Source organism: Eumetopias jubatus, unplaced genomic scaffold, assembly GCF_037043125.1.
Source record: "Eumetopias jubatus isolate StellerSeaLion01/CBP00866 unplaced genomic scaffold, mEumJub1_p1.0 scaffold_10, whole genome shotgun sequence".
Lineage (NCBI taxonomy): Eukaryota > Metazoa > Chordata > Mammalia > Carnivora > Otariidae > Eumetopias > Eumetopias jubatus.
This window is the reverse complement of record NW_028274816.1, coordinates 50,030,444-50,038,190: the sequence shown is the minus strand read 5'-3', so window position 1 is coordinate 50,038,190 and position 7,747 is coordinate 50,030,444.

The window sequence follows — 7,747 nt, the reverse complement described above, 5'->3', positions numbered from 1 at the left end:
AGATTCTGAAGGGTTTAAACTTTATCTCTGGTGGAAATTGAAGTGAGGTAGTAACTGTTGCTAGATCAAGAAAATGCTTGGAATTGTTCAGCTAGCGATAGAGGAGTCCCCAAGGCAGTAGTCAGAGCACTCTGGGGCCAGCTTGGGAGCTGTTTGCCCAGGTCCTCAGCCAGATAAATGCAAAAATTCAGAATAAGCATTTAGGAACTTTTATAGTAATTTGACAGAATAATCTTATGTCTGCTGAACTTAATGAAAAATCTGGAGTTAAAAAAAAAAAATCTTCCCTAAGTCTCATCTGCCTGGCAACCTCCTCATGCTACTCCTGGGTTAAGTGGCAGCATTTCCTACTGGTGCCTTCTGTGGTGTCCCATGCAGTTTTGGGTGCTCCATTACAGCAATTACCAAATTTTAACAATTGAAGTTCCTTGAAGACAGTGCCGACTTTTGAACATAGGATACCCAGTCAATAGCAAAATACACGTTCTAAAGTAGAATCTCAACAAATTTTTGTTGATTGGTTTTGGAATTAGCGTTTTGTGAAACTAGGCCAACCAGGCTCACTTTTGAGCTAATTAAATACTGTTTCACCTTGAACACACTTAATATACATTCTGTGAGCTCCACTGACTCTAGGAAGGTTGTGTAGCTCAGTAGTTCAAAGGATGCATTCTGCAGTCATGCTTCCTGGGTTGGAATCCTGGCTTTGTTAGTTACTAGTTGTACAACTGTAGGTATGCCAATTAACTTCTTTTGCAGAATGGGAATAAAACAAGCTACTACTTCAGAAGGTTGTTGGTATTAAATGAGATAATACACGGAAATTACTTACTGCATAAGTACATTTTCAAAAAATGTTAGTGCCTGAATTAATTCTCTGTCACTGCTGTTAACAAATTACCATAAACTTCGCTGCTTTGAACAACATAAATTTACTTTCTCATATTTCTATAGGCCAGAAGTCCAGGTAGGCTTGACTAGTTTCTCTGCTCTGATTTTCACAAAGCTAAAATCAAGCGGTTGGCTCTGGATTCATATTTAAATGCCCTGGAAAGAATCTGCTTCCAAGCTCATTCAGGTTTTTGACAAAATTCAGTTTCATGAGATTGTGGAACTGAGGTCTCTGTTTCCTTGCTAGCTTTCAGCTGGAGGTTGTCCTTTGCTCCTAGAGGCCTTTCTCCAGTCCTTGCATGGGCCTCGACATCGCAGAACCAGCAATGGCACATCAAATCCTTCTTACCCTTAGAATCTCTCCGACTTCCCCTTTTGCCAGCTACCCTTCTGCTTCCTCTTGTGCCACCTCCTTCTGATTGCAACTGGAGAAAGTTTTCTGATTTAAAGGATTCATGGAATAAGATTCCATTTCCCTCCCCACCCATAATCCAAAACAATCTCCCCATTTCAGAATCCCTAACCTTAATTACACCTGCATAACTTTTTGCCATGTAATTTAATATATTTGCAGGTTCCAGGGATCAGGTCATAGACATCTTTATGAGGCCATTCTGCCTACCATAATGCCCTTCTCATATCTCTATTTGGAAGATAGATAGGATGGATTCAGATATATGTGTAATGCTTTACGTATAGTAGGCCCTCAGTATAGGCGGTTTCCCCTTAGCTCTGGAGAAACTTTTTTCACTCCAGAACTTTCACCTGAGTCCCTCTAGTCACAATTATCTGCCTTGTAAAGGGTTCCTCCTTGTGGGAAAACAAACAAACAAATACCACTGATGTTCTAGGAAAGCTGCATGTCCTCTGAAGGTTCCTATCTCAATGTGTGAAGCAAACATCTCCTTCTTCGGGCCTTGGAGTCAGTTCCTGTTGTTATCTATCCTTATTATACACTGCTGTCCTTAACATTTGGTACAGCTGTAATTTGTTTTCAATTTAGAGACATTGCAGAAAAGTATATGGAATATTAGGGCAAGTACTCATGTCCACACAACTCAGAATTTCACGTTTGAAACTCATTGTATAATTAGCTTTTGTGTAGTTACCCACTGTCTGGAGGCTTTCACTTAGCATAGTATTTTCAAGGTTCATTCACAGTGTAGCAGGTACCAGTACTTCATTCCTTTGTATGGCCGAATAACATTCCATTCTATATGTATACAATTTTGTGTAACCATCAGTTGATGGACATTTAGATTTGTTTCTACTTGTGGGCTATTAGGAAGATTCATGTACAAGTTTTTGAGTGAAGATGTATTTTTTAAAGGTTTTATTTTTTAAGAGCACTTTTTGACAGGACGTTACAGAGATCTCTTTTATACTCCCTGCCTCCACACATGCATATCATCATCACTCACCATAATGGTACGTTTTGAAAAAGATTTATTTATTTATTTTAGAGAGAGAGTGGGGGGCAGAGGGAGAAGAAAGAGAGAATCTCCAGCAGACTCCCCACTGAGTGCAGAGCCCGACATGAGGCTTGATCCCACAACCCTGAGATCATGACCTGAGCTCAAACCAAGAGTTGGATGCTCAACCGACTGAGCCACCCAGGCTCCCCCATAATGGTACATTTTTACCAAGGATGAACCTACACTGACACATCATAATCACCCAAAATCCATAGGTTACTTTAGGGTTCACTCTTGGTATTGTACATTCTATGGGTTTGGACAAAAGTATGATGACCTATATCCATTAATTATAATATCATAGAATATTTTTACTGCCCTAAAAATCATCTATGTTCTGCCTATTCATCTCTGCCACACCCCAACCCTGATAATCTTTTTATTGTCTCCATTGTTTTGGACTTTTTGAGAATGTCATACAGTTGGAATCATACAGTTTGTAGCCTTTTCAGGTTGGCTTCCTTCACTTGGTAATACGCATTTAAGGTTCCTTCATGTCTTTTCATGGCTTGATAGCTCACTTCTTTTTAGCCCTAAGTAATATTCCAATGTCTGGATATACCACAGTTTATCCATTCACCTACTGAAGGACATCTTAATTACTTCCAAGTTTTGACAATTTGATTCCAATTTCTCCATAACCTTGTCAACATCTGTTATTTTCCATTTTTAAAAATTATAGCCATCCTAGAGGCACTTCGCTGGCTCAGTCAGTGAAGCGTGTGACTCTTGATCTTGGGGTTATGAGTTTGAGCCCCATGTTGGATGTAGAGATTACTTAAAAATAAAATCTTTTAAAAAATTATAGCCATCCTAATGGATGTGAAGTGGTATCTCATTATGATTTTGATTTCATTACCCTAGTGACTAATGATGTTGAGCATCTTCTCACATAGGTATCGGCCATTTGTATATCTTCTCTGGAGAAATGTTTTTTCAAATTGTTAGCCTATTTTTAATTGAGGTTATTTGTCTTTTTATTGTTCAGTTGTAACAGTTCTTTACGTACTCTAGGTACTGTACACTTACCAAATAGGTGATTTGCAAATATTTTCTCCCATTTTTAGGTTGTCTTTTTACTTTTTTTTTTTATTGTAAGGGAAATGTATAGCAAAACATCTGGAAGGTAGTGGGGGTGGAAGATCTGGAAAAACTTAATCACCAAACAAGCTGCCTAAACATGGCTTCCTGGGGTGGAGGAGAGATTTGGCCCTTATCTTTCCCACATTTCCTGATTCAAAGAAACCTGCTTTTAGCAGGGCTGGGCCTAGGGATTTTCCAAACTGTTCTCTTCTTGGGAATTTGGGAAAGATTGTACAGTTCTCAGGCTTTCAAGATACAAAAGACAGTATGGAGAAGGAAAGGATGTTACAGCCCTTTGGTCTGGTGTCATCCCCAGCCCCATCTCTCAGTATTTGTTGATGCCAATGATATGAACCCCATGGAATTGGTGCAAATTAGGCAGCAGTACATTGAGCAATGAGGCTGTGTTGATGAGGAAATGAGCGACATCACACTTGCTGTAGAAGCTGACCAGGATGTAGGAGAGATGCTGAGGAATTTGTGGGAAGAGGTAAATTGGAGCCTGTAGTCCATCTGTTCCCAGCATGTCAGTAGCTGAGCCTTTCCTTGGTCAGGGGTCTCAAAGGGTGACCCTTTCACTATATGTAAGAAGACATAGATAGCCTGCTGGCTTCAGAAGCCCGTCTGACTTGAGGCATGGCACTTGTTTCTACATCTGTGGTCTCCAGGAAGCAGCTACCTTTTTACTTTTTAGATAGTGTCCTTTGATGTACAAATTTTTTGATGAAGTCCAGTTCATCTTTATTGTTTCTTTTGGTTGTTTGTGGTTTAAAGGTCATCTCTATGAAACCATTGTTTACTCCAAGGTCAGATTTATACCTATGTTGTCTTCTAAAAGGTTTTAGAGGGGCGCCTAGGTGGCTCAGTCGTTAAGCGTCTGCCTTCAGCTCAGGTCATTGATCCCAGCGTCCTGGGATCGAGCCCTGCATCGGGCTCCCTGCTCAGCGGGAAGCCTGCTTCTCCCTCTCCCACTCCCCCTGCTTGTGTTCCCTCTCTCGCTGTGTCTCTGTCAAATAAATAAAATCTTTAAAAAAATAAAATAAAAGGTTTTAGAGTTTTAGTTCTTACCTTTAGGTACTCTGGGGCTAATTTTTGTATATGGTGTGAGATAGGGATCCAAATTCATTTTTTTCCATTTCTGCCTATTCACCTTTGATCTTATTCTGATGTTTCACTCTTTCCTGAATTCTTGCATTTTTGCTTTGTGACCTTCCATCTTAGAGGCAATTAATTTTTTCCCATTCATGACAAAATACTTAGTTATAAGTTTTATCTAATCCATTGTAGCAGTTCTCCTGAATGCTCTTCATATATTCATTTTTTTAGCATCTCTCGTTCTCATTTTATTTCTGTTCACATTCATCTAGATTATTTGTTTAGATAGTGCCTCATAAATGTTTGCCTGTTTACTCCTTCCGTTACCTACTGCTAGTGTTAAATTTTTGATCTTCATTAAAATAAATATTTATAGGAGCTTTCTAGATCGCTTCCCTGCTGCTGTGCTTACCATTTTTTAAAAATTTTATTATGTTATGTTAGTCACTATACATCATTGGTTTTTGATGTGGTGATCCATGATCCATTGTTTTTGTTTAACACCCAGTGCTCCATGCAGTACGTGCCCTCCTTAATACCCATTACCAGGCTAACTAATACCCCCCCAAAACCCTGTTTGTCTCTCAGAGTCCATAGTCTTTCATGGCTCATCTCTCCCTCCAATTCCCCGCCCCTCATTTTTCCCTTCCTTCTCCTAAATGTCCTCCATGCTATTCCTTATGTTCCACAAATAAGTGAAACCATATGATATTTGACTTTCTCTGCTTGACTTATTTCACTTAGCATAATTTCCTCCAGTCGTATCCATGTTGATGTAAAAGTTGGGTATTCATCCTTTCTGATGGCTGAGTAATATTCCATTGTATATATGGATGACATCTTCTTTATGCATTCATCTGTTGAAGGGCATCTCGGCCCTTTCCACAGTTTGGCTATTGCGGACATTGCTGCTATGAGCATTGGGGTGCATATGGCCCTTCTTTTCACTACATCTGTGTCTTTGGGGTAAATACCCAGAAGTGCAATTGCTGGGTCATAGGGTAGCTCTATTTTTAAATTTTTGAGGAACCTCCACACTGTTTTCCAAAGTGGCTGTACCAACTTGCATTCCCACCAACAGCGGAAGAGGGTTCCCCTTTCTCCACGACCTCTCCAACATTTATTGTTTCTTTCCCTGTCCATTTTTGCCATTCTAACTGGTGTAAGGTGGTATCTCAATGTGGTTTTGATTTGAATTTCCCTGATGGCTAATGATGATGAACATTTTTTCATGTGTCTGTTAGCCATTTGTATGTCTTCTTCAGAGAAGTGTCTTTTTATATCTTCTGCCCACTTTTTGACTTGATTATTTGTTTTTTGGGTGTTGAGTTTGAGAAGTTCTTTATAGATCTTGGATACCAGCCCTTTATCTGTAGTGTCATTTGCAAATATCTTCTCCCATTCTATGGGTTGCCTCTTTGTTTTGTTGACTGTTTCCTTTGCTGTGCAGAAGCTTTTTTTTTTTTTTTTTTTTTTGCACATCATTGTCTGAGTTAGAACATTAGCAGCTCTGCTTCCTCTACTTTTGCCTCCCAGTTTCTTCCAGTTGTAGTTACAAGTAGGAGTATAGATTCTCACCTGGTGGTGGGTCTCTCACCTTTAGGAAATTTTATTTTCTTGGTGTTTTTTTAGATGTGCCTCTGTTTGTCCCTCTTTCTGCTCATAATTCTCTCCATAGTTTCTTATTTCCAATTCTTTTGTCATAATTGCCACTGATTTCGCTGCTTTTCTCAGCCGTTACATGTAATTTGTTATCTATAGATTATACTTATCTCCTGGTTCTACTGAAGTTGTGTTTGGTTCTCCTTATTGCTTTTAGGTGATTTTCAGAACAGAAGGCCTTGGAAATAATGATACTTTAATGTTTCTATGTTTTTACATTTTAGATTTGTCCTTATTAACAGCGTGCAACTATATTTTATTCATTTAAAAGATCTAACTGAAAATTTGTCTTCTAAGGGGTTTAGTCTGTATTTGTTACTATCATGACATATTTAGACTTCTCTCATTCTATTTCTATTTATCATACCTCTTTTTTTCTTGTTATGTTTCATCATAGAAGGAAATACATATTGTATTTCCTTTATTCTTATGTATACATATGTATGTATATGTATTTCCTTTATTCTTATCCCCTCCTTCAACTGGTTAAATCATACATTCTGTTTGTTTCTTTCTTTTTGGTAGTTTCCTTAGTATTTTTTTCAATTTTAAAATCTAATTGGCTTTATTAAGCAAGTCATGAATTGAGCAGCATCCCTTCTAGTAAGTAGAGGGAAGATTTCTTCCTTAGCATTTTTTTTCTAAGTAAGCTCTACAACCAATGTGGGGCGTGAACTCACAACCTTGAGATGAAGGGCTGCATGCTCTACTGACTGAGCCTGCCAGGTACCCCTATTCCTTAGCCTCTTTTTTTTTTTTTGAGAGAGAGAGAGGGAGAGAGTGCAAGTGGGAAGGGACAGAGGGAGAAGGAGAGAAAGAATCTCAAGAAGGTTCCATGTTCAGTGTGGAGCCCAGAGCCTGACACGGACCTTGATCTCATGACCCTAACATGACCTGAGCCAAAATCAAGAGTCCAACACTTAACCTACTGAGCCACCCAGGTGCCCCTAGGATTTTTTTTAAGAGACTGTGCATGCATGCACACAAGCAAGTGGGAGAGGGGCAAAGAGAGAGGGAGTGAGTCCCAAGCAGGCTCCACACCCAGTGCAGAGCCTGAGGTGGGGCTCGATCTCATGGCTCTGAGATCATGACCTGAGCCAAAATGAAGTCAGGCACTTAACTGACTGAGCCATCCAAGTGACCCAACCCCTAGAATTTTTAATATACACATATAACAGGATATTAAATGTGACTATTCAGTATGCTGGGAATTTCATTAGAGAACAACAAATGTCAGAAAAACTATGCAGAGCATGCTAAGAGTGTGGAAGAGATTTTTGTGACCCTTAGCTCATTGTCCTCTCAGGTCTAGATTTTATATGATGATTTCTTTAGAGAGAATTGTTGGTATGCTCTGTGGTGTATCTCCTTCCCTCTTGCTTCTCTTCCTTCTCTCTCTCCCCCCACCCCAATAAATAAAAAATCTTAAAATAAAGAAGTTCCCTTTTACCCCTTCTCAGGAATCTCCCAATCTCTCAGCCCCAGGTAATGACTGATTTGCTCTGTCCCTATGGGTTAGATGACTTTTTTCTAGAATTTCA